General features: G+C 45.8%; 1 pseudogene across 1 annotated transcript in view; it reads left to right on the forward strand.

Moving 5' to 3' along the window:
* The window catches only part of LOC308620825 (putative inactive 1-aminocyclopropane-1-carboxylate synthase-like protein 2), a 50117-nt pseudogene extending 37444 nt beyond the window's left edge, over window positions 1-12673 (forward strand). Inside the window, exons 3-13 of the transcript XR_014017897.1 lie at window positions 4294-4843; window positions 6324-6383; window positions 6835-6905; window positions 6965-6996; window positions 7278-7377; window positions 8445-8534; window positions 9288-9333; window positions 9433-9574; window positions 11148-11290; window positions 11609-11762; window positions 12238-12673. The product of XR_014017897.1 is annotated as a putative inactive 1-aminocyclopropane-1-carboxylate synthase-like protein 2 (transcript). The remainder of the gene's footprint in view (window positions 1-4293; window positions 4844-6323; window positions 6384-6834; window positions 6906-6964; window positions 6997-7277; window positions 7378-8444; window positions 8535-9287; window positions 9334-9432; window positions 9575-11147; window positions 11291-11608; window positions 11763-12237) is intronic.
* Window positions 12674-16409: the final 3736 nt, after the last annotated feature.

Genomic DNA, 16409 nt, shown 5'->3' on the forward strand with positions numbered 1-16409 from the left:
CTACTTGCTTTGATTAGTAGTGTCCTCTGCAGTAAATCCAGCCCCTCTAGGGGGAGAAATTGGTACTACCTATTGAAATGTTGATCTTGTGATGGCTATAAGATTCTAGGTTGGGAGTTATTTCCTTTCAGTATATTGAAAATAGTATTTCACTATCTTCAGGTTTCTGCTGTTGCCAACATCAGCTTTTGATCTATTATTCCTTTTAAGATAACTTTTTCTTTTTTTGCTTGGCTGCTTTTGAAGTGTTTGTCTTGTTTTTTTGTAGCTTCACCATGATGTCTTTTTTTTTTTTTTGTAGCTTCACCATGATATTTATATAGGTATAGATTTATTTATCCTAATTTGCATTTGTTGGGCTTCTTGAAGCCATGCTTTGGTGTCTGGTTATTTGGCACTGATAAAACATCTTATTCAAACTGTTTCTCTTCTGCCCCATTTTCTCTTCCTTTGGGACTCCAAGTGAATGTGTATATGTGTATGTATATTTTAGATTTTATATCTTTTGTCTTTCTTTTGTGTCTTCATGCCACACTCTAGAAAGTTTCTTCAGCCTCTTTTTCCAGGTCACTAATTTTCTCTTTAGTTGTATCTAATATGCCATTAAACCCTTCCACTGAGGTTTAAAATTTTTGATCATTGTATTTTAACAACAGGAGATCTAGAATCTCCTGTTTTCTTTAAATCTGTGATTTAAGTAACTTCTAATTTTTGTCAACTCTCAGGCTTGGGTTTTGTCTCCTTGAACAGAAAAGCAATTATTTTACAATCTACTCCTAGTACTTCAAGTCCAGTTGGTCTTTGTTGTCTGTGCTGGTTTTAGCTCATGCTGTTTATTCATGTGTCTGGATTTTCTGTGTGCTCGACGCTGTATTTGAAGACTTATCCTTTTTGAGAAATCTAAAATCTAAGGTATACTGCTTCCAGAGTATTGTTTGCTTCTTCCCAGGGACTTTGAGTCACCAACAGTACAAGATGACAATATTGTTGGATGAAGTTAATTCGACGTCAAAACTCGAGACTTCTGGGGCATCATGTGATGTGAAGCCAGGCTGTAGTCTGTGTAGGTGCTGGTTTTCTGCCAGTTCACTCTTCTTCTAGGAGTTCTGGGCTAAAGTCAGAGGGCTTAGGTTTAAATCCTGGTTCTACTATGGGACACTAGAAGTTCCTTGTCTTCACTGAGCTTCAATTTTACCTCCAACTGAGGTAAGTACCTTCTCATCTTGCATGAGTAACTGATGCCCGGACAGGGGAGATAATTCTTCCAACATCCTACAGTTGTTGAATTGCAACCACAGAATAGAATCTGGGCTTCTCCAGGCTGCTTTTACCTGAGTTTTCAGTTTTGCAACTTGCATTTAGGCATCTGTATCCCCAAACATCTTGCTTCCCACGCACATAAAGAAGACTCGACAATCTTTATCGTAATTACTACATTGAAAAGGAAGAATCTTAATTAGGTTAGAGTACTGAGACTCCAGGGGAGGCTGGTGCATGGCAAGGGGAAGGAAGGCCAAAGGGCAAGATAGAGCTAGAAGGGCTTGTAGGGCACTAAAAAAAGAGACAGAAGTATCCTGGTATAAATGGTATACCCATATACTGGCATCCCAAATGAACAGGAGACGAGCTTGTTCCTAGTTCACTTCGCATGTTCTTTCCCCATTCCCAGTTTCTACTGTTTAAGATCTTTCAGCTCTTATCAGAGGCCACCAGCTGGGCTGGTTCTGAGATGCTGCTTCTATAGAAGGGCCCTGAGTGTGGTTTGGGAGGTAGATGGTTTAAGGATGAGAAATACTGAAACCCAGGATGTAGCCAAAACGTCTTAGCCAGACAACTTAGGGCTGAGATTTAAGGACATTATGGCCTTTGTGGAACAACATCATTACAATAGACTTTTCCTGTGGAAAAGACAAGTTTTGGCAGAGGTCCCTCTTCTAGGTTTTCCCCCTGGCCTTGCAGCATACCACTTCCTTATCAGAAAAAAAACATTTACTAGGAAAATACACTTTTTGCAGTTCCTTGCCTTGGCCCCATTTTCTGCTCCATAAGCCTGCCTGGAGAGATTCTCATTCCACCTTCTTTAAACAGCCTCCCTCCTCCAATGGCTTGTTGGGCCACCTGGCCTCCAGCTTCCCTGCTCCATCCTGATCCCTGTTTCCTGTGAACCTGGGGTCCCTGGCTGAGGGCTGGGTAGATGGGACAGAGTAGTGGGACCTTGGTAACAGCAAGGACTTCCAGGATAAGAAGTCCAAGAGACTCCCTAATCCAGCTTGAACTGGAGTAACTTAAATCCTGGGCTCATGTGCTGCTCTATGGAGCCGTCACATCTTTGATTTTGTTATTAAGGTAAAACAGAACAAACACACTCCATATGTGACAGCCCAGGCCTGGGAGAAAGCAGAAGTGCCCTGGTGGCAGCTTCTTGCCCATAGAAGGGAGGTCATCTCCACCATCTTGGCCCTTCCCACAGGCACTCATCAAGACCAGTAAGGATAATGGGTACCACCTTCTGGAAGGCAAAAACAAAGGAACCTACTCACCTCCAGAGTTGAGAGCCCCACTGAAATGACCCTCTTACTTCTAGGGGATGGAGCTTGGGCCAGAGCAAACTTTTGCTTGTGAAACAAAGGGTGAGTCTGGGAATAAGAGCTTATATTTGTTCAATTTCTTTCTAAGTATGTTCCTAAAAGTGGTAAGTAAAGTTCTTTGTATCACTGTTGATGAAATGTTGACATCCTAAGTCAAGACTTGGTACCCCTTTGTCCTATGGCTTCATCTGGCTGTTGCTCTGTCTTCCATAGCTTAAAGTCTTCAGTCATGGTTCATCTCTTTACTGACTCGGCCACATCTTTGTGGTTGTGCCTCTCCCACTAGTTACCTATGTGCCAGGCACTGTGCTAAGGATATGATGATGAAGTCTGACCTGGGCAGATACTGAACAAGTAACAAAATTAAGTGTCATTACATAGAAGTATAGGTTGCGATGGGAACATCACAGGCAGACCAAGGATGGTTTGGAGAGGTTGGGCAGAGTGTCCAGTACTTTGAAGTGCTGGTGCCACAAACCTGTAAAAGAAGTAACAAGGTTTTGTATATGTGGGGGGAATGTAAGGGATGTAACATAGAAAAAGAACTTAGAAGATGGCATTTGGTGGGAGATGTGTAAGTCTAGATTCTTAGAAAAAGAGGTCTCAGTGACTGGGGATATGAGGATTGTCTTATGAATTAGAGGCAGCTGTCAGCCTCAAATTTTCTTACCTCCTGGCTTCTTAGTATCTGATTTTTTTTTCCTCTTTGAGACTTTATAAAGGTGTTTCTCAAGTCTTATCCAGCATTTTGACTCTTTTCAGACAGAAGGTTGGTCTGAATTTTTAGAGGTTTGGAAAGTATAGTCCTAGGAACTTCATTAGAACTGCAAATTCTTAGGCCCCACCCCAGACCTCCTGAAACAAAGTACAGTGATGAGGACTAGCCATTTGTGTCCTCACAAACCTTCTAAGTGATTCTGGTGGACTTTAAAGTTCGAGAACCATGTATCTCGACCATGGTTACTGGTGATGGAAGTCCAAGGCAGCTGTCACCATGAGCAGGTTGAAGGCATTTACAGGAAGTAACACAAAGTAGGAGCTTTGAACATCTGGTACAGCCAACTTGGGAAAAATGGCAAAAAGAAGGGCTGACATTCTAGAACAAGAGCTGGCAAATGTTTTCTGTAACAGGCCAGATAGTAAATGTATTACTCCTTGTGAGCCATGTGGTCTGTGTCACAACTATTCAACTCTGCCATTGAAGTACAAAAGCAGCTATAGATAATATATAAACAAGCAAACACAACTGTGTTCCAATAAAACTTTATTTACAAAAACAAATGGAAGGCTGGTTTGGCCCTTGGGCAGTAGTTTACTTACCCCTATTCCAGCAGAATGACATATTCAGCGTTTTGGTTTGGTGTTTTTGTTTTTTGTTTTTAGCAGCAGAATCCCTTTTCTTACTTAGAACTCTACAGAGCAGGAATTGCTCTGGTTGAAGAATCCACAGCCTACCTGTTCAGTTTCCCCTTTTTCCCTAAGTGGGCCCTAAGGCTCTTCCCCAGAACATATGTTAATGACATTTAAGTACAGTGCTCCAATATCTGGGCTTGGGGCCACTTAGGCATTGCCCTTGAATGAGCAGGTAACTCTTCCTGAATTCACTTGGGCCTACAACCAAGGTGTGGAGGTAGGAGGAACTAGTGACCAGCCTGAGATCAGGCCCAGACCTTTGCTGCAGTGCATGGACTCTCTTTCTCTGCAGGTTCCAGCCAGCCTGCTAAGGCCAATAGGAATACCCAGAGTATGAGTGGCCCATCAGACATGCCCTCCATGCCCTATGGCCAGATGAGGGACCAGGCCCTCAGAAACCGTAGCATCCATACCCAGCTGATGGAGATGGTGCTGTCCTTGAGGCAGACCATGGAGGATAACATCACGCAGCTGATGACCAGGCACCAGCAGCAGGACCTGGCGCTGGAGAAGCAGAGGCACAATCAGGCCATCAGGGACCAGGAGGCCTTCCTGGGTCACTTAATGTTCCAGATGCTCCACTACCTGCAGTCTGGGGCCACAGGTGACCAGAGCTTCCAACCGCCTGACGCTTCCATGGATGTCGATGTCGGAGGTGGGCAGCAGGCCCAATCATCCAGGCAGACTTGCCAGATGTTTTACCAACGGAGTGATTTTGAAGATACATTTATCAGCTATGACTTGTCCAACTGTGGATTGACATCTCTGCCTTATACCACTCCAGCTTCCAGGACTACAACACCTACCAAGGAAACAAATACCACAAGGACAAGAACACCCTGGTGAGGATGGGGGGACATACTCTAGGGCCCCCATCACTAGGATTTACTGAGTCCCGTGCCAAGTACTGTGCACTCTCACTGACTCTTCCAGCCCCATGAAGTAGGCACTATTTTCTTCTATAGGTAAGGGGATGGGCACGAAAGTAAGGTGATGTGGCCAAGAAAGTTGACAAGCTGGGTCTGGTTTCCCTCCTGTCCCAGCTTTTACCCACTAGGAGTCACTCTGGTCACTGTGGTAAGTGAACCTACCCTCATGGAACTCGGTCTGGTGTTGGATATCATCAGCCATTGGGGAAATGAACGTGAATAATGTTTGCAAGAGCACTAAGGGGATGCCTGCTTTGGGTGGTCAGGGAGGATGTTTTAAAAGTTGAATAAGCCAGCCATGTGGTGGGAGTCGGGGTGGGGGTCCTCCAGGCAAGAGGAACAGCATGTGTGAAAGTTTTAAGGTGGGAAGGGCTTGGAGTGATTGCACAAGCAGGCCCATGTGGCTTGAGAAGAGACAGTGAGCGTTGTGACAGAGGTATGGACGGGATCAGGCCATTGTGAGACGTTAGGATGTTATCCTAATGGTGGTGGGAGCAGGAAGAGGCTTCCAGAAAGGGAGGTTCATAGCAGCTCTCCAGCCAGAGGGCGGAGGACCACACGAGCCACACCTTTCCCTCTGTTCCCATCTAAGTGACGTGTGGCTGGTGGCCGTCAGCTTTTCTGGGGGCCAAGTGAGTCAGGTAACCCCACTGGCCTCTGAGGGGTCATACCTCTTCCAGTAACTTGAAGGGCCCTTCCATGGAAGTGGAAATAGCAGAGATGTATATACGCAGGGCCTGTGCTGGCTAAGGATCCAGGCTCTGGGGCCAGTCAGGTGGAATTCTGCCCATCACCGAGGTCACATGCATGGCTAGTAGTTTATTCAACCTTTCTGGGCTTCATGCTCTTTAAGCAGAGATCAGAATAGAACTTTTTTCTCAGGAGTTGTGAGAATGAAGGCAATTCACAGGAAGCACTTAGTCTAGTGTCTAGAACATAGGAGCTCAATGAATGATAGCTGGTACATAATATAACTATTATTATCTATTGGGTGGCCAAAAAGTTCATTTGGTTTTAAATAAAAATAAAAGACATTATTCATTTTCACCAAGAACTTTATTGAACAACATATTCATTAACCAAACTTTTTGGCCAACCCAATAAATGGCTTGAAAGAGGGAAACTTGCAAGCTGTGAGATCTTTAGGGTTTGTAGAAATTTATCTAATATTAAAGTTGTCAGACTCTGACAGTTTGGTAGAAACCAGATTCCCAGCTCCCTGAACACTGGTTCTCAGTTTTGGATGCACATGGGAATTACCTGGGAAGTTTAAGCCTCATGGAGCAGGGAGACCCCCATCTGGGCTTGTCCAGCATACGTACTTGTGACCTGGTTAAAGGCGTCCATGTAGGGCAGGGCAAGAGGACTGACCTTAGATTCCTTCCATCTCCAGAGCTACATCAACCTTGGTACCAGTGAGAACAAGATCTGTATTGATCTGCTGGCTGAAAGGGTAAGCCACGTTCCAGCCTGTGCTGGGACCCACCTTCAGGCCCAGGCCCCCTAGAATGTTCTTTGGCATGGTGTAGATACAGGAATAAGACTTAGAAGTTTGGGGAAGGGAGTGGGGAAATAGCTTCTAGAATAGCACATCCAACCTCCTGGTTGGGCTGTGTTGGGAGGTGTTCTCTGGATGGATATATGATGGGTAAGCTGCTAAGGGAGACTACGGATCAAATGTAGGGTTGGGGAAGTTGTCAGACACTTCCCAGTGGATAGCTATTTGTATAATCTTTGACAAGAAGATTGAAGCCTCCGTTCACCAGGGAACATGAAGCATATATGTCCATTTCCCTCTGGGAGGCCCTGTGTTGCAGGGCAAACACCCATATGCATCCTAGGAGCAGGCTGAAACTTCTTGGGAATCCCTGGTCTGGCTGGGCTCATGCTCTATTTGTCAACAGTTGACTTGGACTGACATGCTGTACATTGATGAAGACATACTGCAGTATCCTGATTGGAGAGGGCAACCACTGTAAGTAGCCCCTTACAGAGCTGGGGTCTCCTGGTCCACAGGCACCTGTCCTCATCCAGGGAAGGACTCAAGGTGCCAGATTCTCTGCTGGGTGCCTACCTATTTTGGGGGACAATGACTTCTAGAAAATGCCTAGCCCAGAATATCATAGGAGGCAGGCTGGTATCATAGAGATAGCACCCTGGCTATGGCAGCCCCCAGAGCTCCTTCCTGATCCGCTCTGTGGGCAAAAATATGATAGTTGCTCCTCCGAGAGCCCACTGAGGTCTTGATTAGGTGCTCGATACTCGGTGTCCTGACCTGATCTTTGGCTGAACTTGATGTAGATGCGAAGGACTTGTGTTCACTTGGTTATGTTTGGTTCTTTTTAAGGGAAAAAGGTCAGAGGCCTTGTGCTAATCAACCCTCAGAATCCTCTGGGAGATGTCTACTCCCGAGACTCAGTGATGGAATATCTGGAATTTGCTAAGAAGTATGAGTTCTACCCCCTTGAGACTAGATGAAGTCCATAAGAAGGGTTCCAATGACTCATAGTCAAGGAGTCAGAACCAGAAATAATATACCCTAAATATTCTTACTGCGTGGTATACTTTGTGAAGTTACAGACAACTAACTGAAATTGAAATGAAGGAAAATGCACCCACCTGCTCACTATTTCAAACTGTGCCATTTCTTTTCTAGCCTTTGTCCATGTGCACATACCTACATAACAGTCATCATATAGTTCTGTTGCTTTTCCACCTCTTGTGGCATAGGCACTTTCTTCCCGCATCCATTTCCCAAACTACCTGGCTTGAGGTGCCAAGGAAGACAGCCTCTCAGACCTTGTGGGGTGAAGATGAGTCCCTGTAGAACTTTCATGTCTCATTTCTAAGAGCATGTTAACATCAGTTATCTCTGAAGTCTGGAAATAGCCCTCTTAGGGTAGATAATCTTCTTCTATCTAGAAGAAACCCTTATTCAAACTTCATAACGTATCCAGACCAATTAATGGCAGAGCAAGGGACAAGAGGAAGAATGCTGGGGGAGGTCTACATTCCAGCTCTAGCATCTGCTAGCTGAGGGAATTAACTTACTGTCTCAGAAACTTAGTTTCTTTCTGTGAAATAGAGGTAACAATACTGCTTCAAAGGGCTGTTGGGAGAATAAAGGAGATGAAGCACATGAGCACTTAGCCTACTTTATAAACATATTTGATTCAGATCTTGGGTGGCAGCTCCTGACTGTACCAGAAGAGATTCTGTGGGATGCCCAGTCCCTTCCCAGTAGTCTCTGCTTGATGGTTGAAGTGTGAGGTTGAATGTTCTCATGCATGTCTTTTGGGTCCTCTTCCTTCCTAGTACCCCCAAGTCAGGGTGAAAGGTCCTCTCTGGTGAAGGAGAGACCCTCTTCTACCTTGCCACACCTCTTGGAAGGGTTGGATGGGCTGCTGGGGCAGTAGGACTGTCTGATCTGTGTCTAGAGAGGACCATCAAATGAAGCGAACTAACAATTAGGGAGAACCTGGATATCGTCCTCCCTCTTTCACCCAACCTGCAGGTACAACCTACATGTGATTATAGATGAGATTTACATGCTGTCTGTGTTTGATGAAGCCATCCCATTCCATAGTGTTCTGAGCCTGGAGAGGTGAGTTGGTCTTGGCTGGAATTGGGAATGAGAATCATGAAGTTCCTACTTTGCAGGGTGAGTCCATGGGCCATCAACTTAATTGGCTGCATGTCAGGAACTGAGCTCAGAGCCACTGGGAGTGTGAAAGTGAGCAAAGCATCATCTTTCCTCCCAAGTGTCTTCTCTAAACGCCATTTTGTACATGAGATAACTTGAGGGAAAGGTAGCATATGCATTGTCAAAAGTCAAGTTGAAGCCCTCCAGAAGGTCAGGGTAGGAACTTCTTGAGAACGAGGGCATGGGGAAAGAATAGAAATAGAGCAGAACTTTCTTAAGGGTAGTACTTGGCCCTAGGATAGGATCCAGCAGGCAAAGCAAGAGAAGAGCATGCCTGGAGGAAAGAAGAGCTTCACCAAATGTGGGGCAGTAAGAAATAGGTGAACACATTTTAGAAATGGGGGGTGGCCCACTTGTGTAGGAGCCAACTGCCAAGAAGGTGGCTTTGGACCAGCTGTAGGAAGACCACGAGCCAGGCTGAGGGCCCTGGACTTCATTCAGTGGGCACTTGAGAGCCGTCCCATCTGGTTCCACAAGGATACCTTTTGTTGACTTCCTGGCTTAACTGGGGCAGCTGTTTCTTGACTTTGGGTCCCATAGGCCCTTCTGTCTAGGAAGGCCCTCAAGGCCACTTTCACCTTCTCTTCATAGACCCCCAAGTCTTCATCCTTCAAATATTTCTCCATAATCTTGACTGTACTCTCTCCTCTCCAGTCTGCCTGACCCCAACAAGACCCATGTGATCTGAGGCACCAGTAAGGTGAGTCCCAGCTGCCTGTCCTTGGGTAGGGAAGGAAGTCGAGCCAGGAGCAGAAGGCAGACCAGCTGGGTATTTCCTTCCCTACTTCTCTTCCTCTAGGAGTTCGGCATCTCTGGCTTCTGCTTTGGCACCCTGTACACCCACAACAGGGAGGTGGCCTCTGCTGTGAGCTCCTTTGGCTACCTCCACAGCATCTCTGGCATCACCCAGTACAAGCTGTGTCAGCTGCTTCAGGACAGAGGTACTGAGCCCTGTTCAGGGCCAGACCTTGTGGCCATGGGGAACTCCTGGGTCTGCTTGGGCCTCTGACATGCCTTCAATACAGTGAGACCCTGTTCACTGTCTTGGGTTTAACAGTGGCAGGACAGGAAGTTTACAGGAGGGCAGGCTGTAGCTCAGATGATGCAGCCGGGTGTAGACAGAAGATGGGAGGTGCTGGTCTAAAACACTGGCCATCTGGTAGCTCGTGCTCTGCTTGGAAAGGGGGATCATCAACTGTACTCTAGGACTTAAAGGTGGGAACTTCAGAAATGAGTCTTTATGTGAAGGTCAATTTTCCCTCCCCCAAAGCTGGCTTGCTTCAGGCAAAGATTACAAAGGAACACCCTGATTCCTCGAATATGATTTAACTTCATCTTCCAGTGTGGCCAAAGGAGAGCTGCCCTTTGGGCAAGTTGGTGTGGCTACATCTATGGCATCTGAATTCACCTTCCCCTTGGATCTTAAGTGAATGCTGGCTTCAGAGGGAATTTCCCCCCTTTTATGCCATGGCCCAAACTTAGATAAGGGCTCCTTTTTAAAATTCCCTGTAATAGATCAGATGCCAGGCCCGAGGATTTTTTTTTTTTTTTTTTTTTTTTTTTTTTTGCGGTACGCGGGCCTCTCACTGTTGTGGCCTCTCCCGTTGCGGAGCACAGGCTCCGGACGCGCAGGCTCAGCGGCCATGGCTCACGGGCCCAGCCGCTCTGCAGTATGTGGGATCTTCCTGGACCGGGGCATGAACCCGTGTCCCCTGCATCGGCAGGCGGATTCTCAATCACTGCACCACCAGGGAAGCCCAGGCCCGAGGATTTAAATTAAAAGCGGGGATATAATGAAACAAACTAATGTAATCAGATAATCTGGTTTAGAAAACAATTTGCTTTCAGCTTTGGGTGGGGAAAGGGGTAGGTAGGAGAAACCCAGCTGGATGCCTCCCTGCATGGTGCCAGGCCCTGTAATAGTTTGGTAGAAACCAGATTCCCAGCTCCTTAAACGCTGGTTCTCAGTCTTGGATGCACATGGGAATTACCTGGGAAGTTTAAATACTGATGTGTAGGCTATATCTGTGAAGATTTTGATTTAGATGTCTGGGGATATAACCTGGGCCATCAGGCCTTTTAAAAGCTTCCCAAGTGGTTCTAAAGTGCTGCCAATGCTGAGGATAGTTGGGCTAAGATCATCCCCAAGCACGACAACGAGGTTCTTCAACGTCCGTTTGTTAGGGTCTAAGGCAGGAAGTAAGGGAGCTGTGAGTACCTGCTACTTGCCCAGTTGACAACAGAAGCATCAACCCTGTTTAGGGGACACCTCAGCTTCTTGCCTCAGGGGTGTAAACTCAAACAGAACTTTCCTATACAATTATTGAGAAGCCCAGTGTCTCCACCTACCTAGTGGAAATGGGTGTATTGGGTATAAGTCAGCTCAAATATAATACAGTCAGGCTTGGATAGAATCAGCAGGCATGGAGCCCAGGTAGGGAGCATTTTGTCAGGAACCCTCTGGCAGATCTTAGTCCTGAGATGTGTGACAGCCCTCTTCCTCCACCCATCCAGAATGGACTGACAATGTGTACCTGCCCATTTATCACTTCCGGCTGCAGGAGGCTCACAGGTACATTACTAACAAACTGAAGGCATTGAAAGTCCCTTTTCTCAATCGTGGCTCTGGCCTCTATGTCTGGATCAACTTGAAACAGGTGAGTTCTGGGAATGAAGACAGGTGTTAAAGGGCAGATCTGCTTGATGGGTTTTTTTGTTTGTTTGTTTTGTTTGTTTTGTGGTACGCGGGCCTCTCACTGCTGTGGCCTCTCCCGTTGCGGAGCACAGGCTCCGGATGCACAGGCTCAGCGGCCATGGCTCACGGGCCCAGCTGCTCCGCGGCATGTGGGATCTTCCCAGACCGGGACACGAACCCGTGTCCCCTGCATCGGCAGGTGGACTCTCAACCACTGCGCCACCAGGGAAGCCCTGCCTGATGGGTTTTGAGTTCAGCTTTGTCCCTTTGTCCTCCCCAGTACCTGGGCCCTTGCACATTTGAGAAAGAGCTGCTCCTCCATCGCCGCTTCCTTGACAACAAGCTGATTTTGTCCCGTGGCAAGACCTTCCTGTGTAAGGAGCCTGGCTGTTTCCACCTCCTCTTTGCAGCTAGGCCCCTCCTGCTAAGAAGCAGTAAGTGGGGCTGACCTCCCAATCCTGGCATCCTTCAAAGATGCCCCAGCCACTCCTGTATGACGCAATAGCGGAGTCGTCCTTTTTTTGCCTTTAGCAGCCTATAGCTCCAGCCCTTCTAGGCCCTCTCTTTCCACTTTCATATCTTTAAGCTCCTTTGTAAACAGGAACTGATAGGCACTTGAGGTATATTATACCTTTTGGGTGTCTGGTCTGTGTCTGCCATTGAGCAGGTCATTGGGACTGTAAGCTCTCAAGAAATGGAGCTCTGCCCACATGGGACTTGCTGGCTACTAGGTGAGATAGGGAGATGACCTAGAAGTCCCTGTATGCTATACTGTGGAGTTTAGATTCTCCTCTGAAGGTTATGGAAACATGACATTCCTTTTATCTATTGTATCTCAACCCTTGCAGGTCACTGTTCTACCTGCTAGGAACATAAGTATTTTTCTCTGTCCCCATTTGGACCCTCTAGCCATGCAGCAGTTCCATCAGGTGCTAGTGGAGCAGGGGCAAGATTGAGGAGTGAAGCAACTGGAGGATGCAAAGAAGGAGGAAGTGTTTACCTCCCAGCCAGCAGCTCCAGCCAGTCTCACTCTCAGGAAGTCCTGACATCAGCCTTGGATCTGGAAGGCTGGTGTACTGACCTGGAGATGTGACCAAACAGACAGTGGGCTCCTCCAGGCATGAGCTCGTTTGACCCCACCATCAGCCCCCCTAATCTGAGCATCTGTCATTTTTGGAAGCTTTACATCTTTTTAGTCTTGCTAGCCATTGTGTGCGTGCAAAATGTTTTTATGGCGATTCTGGTGGGAAAGCCTAGAGAGGAATAAAGGGAGCTCTCTGGATCCCTATTTAGATGGGTTTACTTTTATATTTGATATCTAATAACTTCCATATTCTTGTAAATTCCAGGCCTGTTTTGTTTCTTATTCACATGCTTCATATCACCTTTTGAGAGCCAGATGATTTTTAAATGTTTGATTACACCTAATTTAAATTTAATTAAAATTTAATTAAAAATTAAATTTAGGACTTCCTTGGTGGGGCAGTGATTAAGAATCCGCCTGCCAATGCAGAGGACACGGGTTCGAGCCCTGGTCCGGGAAGATCCCACATGCCGCGGAGCAACTAAGCCCTTGCACCACAACCACTGAGCCTACACTCTAGAGCCCGGGAGCCACAACTACTGAGCCCACGTGCCACAACTACTGAAGCCCGCGCGCCTAGAGCCCATGCCCTTCAACAAGAGAAGCCACCACACTGAGAAGCCCGCGCACCGCAACGAAGACCCAACACAGCCAAAAATAAATAAATAAATAAATTTATTTTAAAAATTAAATTTAGTTTTTAAATTCGAAAGCAGGTTATATGTGAAGAACACTTCTGGGGCAGATCAGAAAGGAAGGGAAACCGTGATGCCTAATTGGCAGAGCATTTTCTAGATGTTGGATGCAACGTCCCATAGGATCCTTTCACAATCATGCCCACCTTATACACTAGTGGCTAAGTGGCAGGATGGGGCTATAACTCCAAATGTTTCTGCTTCCAAATATGAGTTCTTTCCATTCTTGCCTTTCCGAAAGGCTTTTAAAATGAATCTCTGGTGATAAGCCTGAGGTCTTCCATTTTCATCTCTAGTGTTTCCAGCTGTTCAAATCATACCTCCTGTGCATTTCTCTGCAAAGCCTTTGTACATCTGAGCTTTAGTCTGAGCACCAATGCTGTGAAATAGGCAGAGTGGGGACTACCACCATTTTATAGATGATGGAAAAGCTGTTAGCACCCACCAATGGCTTCGGTCAGTCACTTGGGTTTGGGACCATTCTTCCTCTCTTGGGTAGGTTTATAGCCTGATTCTTCAAGATTTTTTACACCAGAGAAGTTTTTTTAGAAATCGACTTGACTAGCAGACACAGGGAGTTCATTGGATGCATGAGGGAGCTCATTGGACCAGAAGAGAGGGGGAAGATAGGAACCAGAGATGTTCTTGGCATCTCTGCTACGGGAGCTCATAGCCAGTCTCATCAGGGCGCTGTCCTGGGAGGAAGATATGATGCCTTCCACGGAAGCGATAGGTCATTGCTGTCTTCTCTTCCACTCAAGATTCAAATGGTTGACTGGGAAGAATTTAATTTTTTCCTATCCAGGAACACAGAATGTCCCTCCATTTATTTAGGTCTTTAATTTATCTCAGCAAGGTCTTTGTAGCTTTCGGTGTACAGGTCTTAGGCACATCTTATAAATGTATCACTATATTATGCCTTTCATGTTATTTTCAATGTATAGATTATTAATTTCATTTTTAGTTGTTTGTTGCTAGTATATTGAGACAATTGATTTTGTATCTATCAGGAACTTTGAAGGCTCTGAGGTTTTACCTTACTTGCAAAATAACAGGTTTCATGGATGCTGGCGGAAGGCATGCGAATCTTGGGTCAGAGACAAAGGACAACTTATTAACTCACAGCAATAGCAGTAATCAGTATTGACTTTTGGTTCCCCAAACCCTGATTCCTATAGGGCAAAGTGAAGGGGACCAAGTGATGCCTGTACCTGCAATGGGGTGTGTTGCAGGAGAGGATAACCCAAGCTTAAGGAACCTAATTCTTCTGTAATGAGCAGTAAACCTGCCTGAACTTTGGCCCCGAGGGAGAAATTATCTATATTATACTTAGTAGTAAACAAACCTACCCTTTGCTCTGGAGGCAGACACTATCACTAACATCCATGGTTGGTCACTGTACATATATGTACACATATATACACACGTATGCATGTACATGTATGCACGTACATATATGCATGTACTTACACACATGTATATAATCCTATACAGCCCAGAACAAAGGCAGTCAGTGTCTCTGCTTGCAAGACAGGCAGAAACATGAGAGCCTGGGAAGAACCATCTCCTGACAGTATCTTGAGACCTTGCTAAATTCATTTATTAGTCCTAGTTGTTTTGGAGGGGGATTTCATTGAATTTTCAATGTACACAATCATGTTGCCTGCGAATAAAGATGATTTTCCTTCTTTCTTTTCAATATTTATGTCTCTTATTTTTCTGTTCTAATTGCATGGCCTAGAACCTCAAGTATAATATTGAATAAAAGAAGTAAGAGAGGATATTCTGGCCTTGTTCTCAATCTTAGCAGGATTGAGTTCTGTCTCTCATTCTTAAGTACTGGACGTATTTTTCATACTGCCTTTACCAGATAGAAGAATTTCCTTCAATTCCTAGTTTGCTGAGAGATTTACCATGAATGAGGGTTCAATTTTTGTCAGATTTTTTTTTTTTTTTTTTTTTCAGTACGCGGGCCTCTCACTGCTGTGGCCTCTCCCGTTGCGGAGCACAGGCTCCGGACGCGCAGGCTCAGCGGCCATGGCTTACTGGCCCAGCTGCTCCGCGGCACGTGGGATCTTCCCGGACCGGGGCACGAACACGTGTCCCCTGTATCAGCTGGCGGACTCCCGATCACTGCGCCACCAGGGAAGCCGAAACACCATATTCTTAATCTTACCATTTTATCCAGTCTGATGATCTTTTAACTGGTCTTTGGTCATTAATTTAATGTAATCATTGATATGGTTGTACTTAAGTCAATTATCTTGCTATTTGTCTTCTATTTGTGCCATATGCTCTTTGTTCATTTTTTCCTTCCCGCACGCCTTTTGAATTAATCAGGCATTATTTAGTATCCCATTTATTCTTAATTATACCTTTTGATTTTTTTAAAAAAAGTGTTTGCTCTACAGATTACAATATATATCCATTGTCCTCAGTGAGATGTTCACAGTCCTTATCAGGGTTTATTAAGATTCATGACCTGATCCCTGATCATATCTCCAACCTTTCTCCTGAACCCTGCAAGCTCCGGTGGTCGGTATTAGGCTTGTTGCAGTTCATTCATGTTCCACACGGACTCTAACCTGCAAGGCTCTGTCAAAGGCTTTCTTCTGCTTCCAACACCCCCCACTCCAGCTAGCTAACTAGGACTCAAGCATCACTTCCTAAGTGTCTAGGGTGAATGAATGTGTGTGTAAGGCTTCCTGTATGGGGCCAATGCATGTGTGTGTGTGTCAGGGAAGGGGGCAGTGGTGTTAAATCTCCCTGCCGCATGCTTCCAAGGCACCCAGTAACCTTTCTTATTAGTCAGCACATTTGTATGTCTGCCTTCCCAGTCAACCATGCAGGCCTGCTGTTTGTTTTGCCATCACTGTATCCCAGCACTTTGCAGAGATCTTGCACACACAGGCATTCAATAAGACTACTTACCTGAATTAAACAGAGTGATATGACTTAAATGGAGAGAACTGGCTTATTTTACATAACACGGAGAACCAAAAAGTCTTGAGAGCTGCTCAAGGTCACAATGTTAGTGGCAAGGCCAAAGCGAAGACAAGAAGTGGAGTGATCCGAAGACAGCCAATCTGTACTGATGGATCCTGCTTATTGCTTTTCATGGAGAAAAGGAAACTTTTCCTACTCAAAGGCTCGGCGCGGGCCTGGGACCTTGGTGGTCTAACTCATTGCCAAAGTCCCGGAATTTGCAGGGTCCCAGGCAGAGTTCACTAGATGTTCTGTAGAACGAAAAGAGGAGAAATTACAAACCCAGGTCAAAAGCTTTCATAGGGGAAGGATGTGTT

The sequence above is a fragment of the Mesoplodon bidens genome, assembly GCF_964165515.1.
Source record: "Mesoplodon bidens genome assembly, chromosome: 7".
Taxonomy (NCBI): Eukaryota; Metazoa; Chordata; class Mammalia; order Artiodactyla; family Ziphiidae; genus Mesoplodon; species Mesoplodon bidens.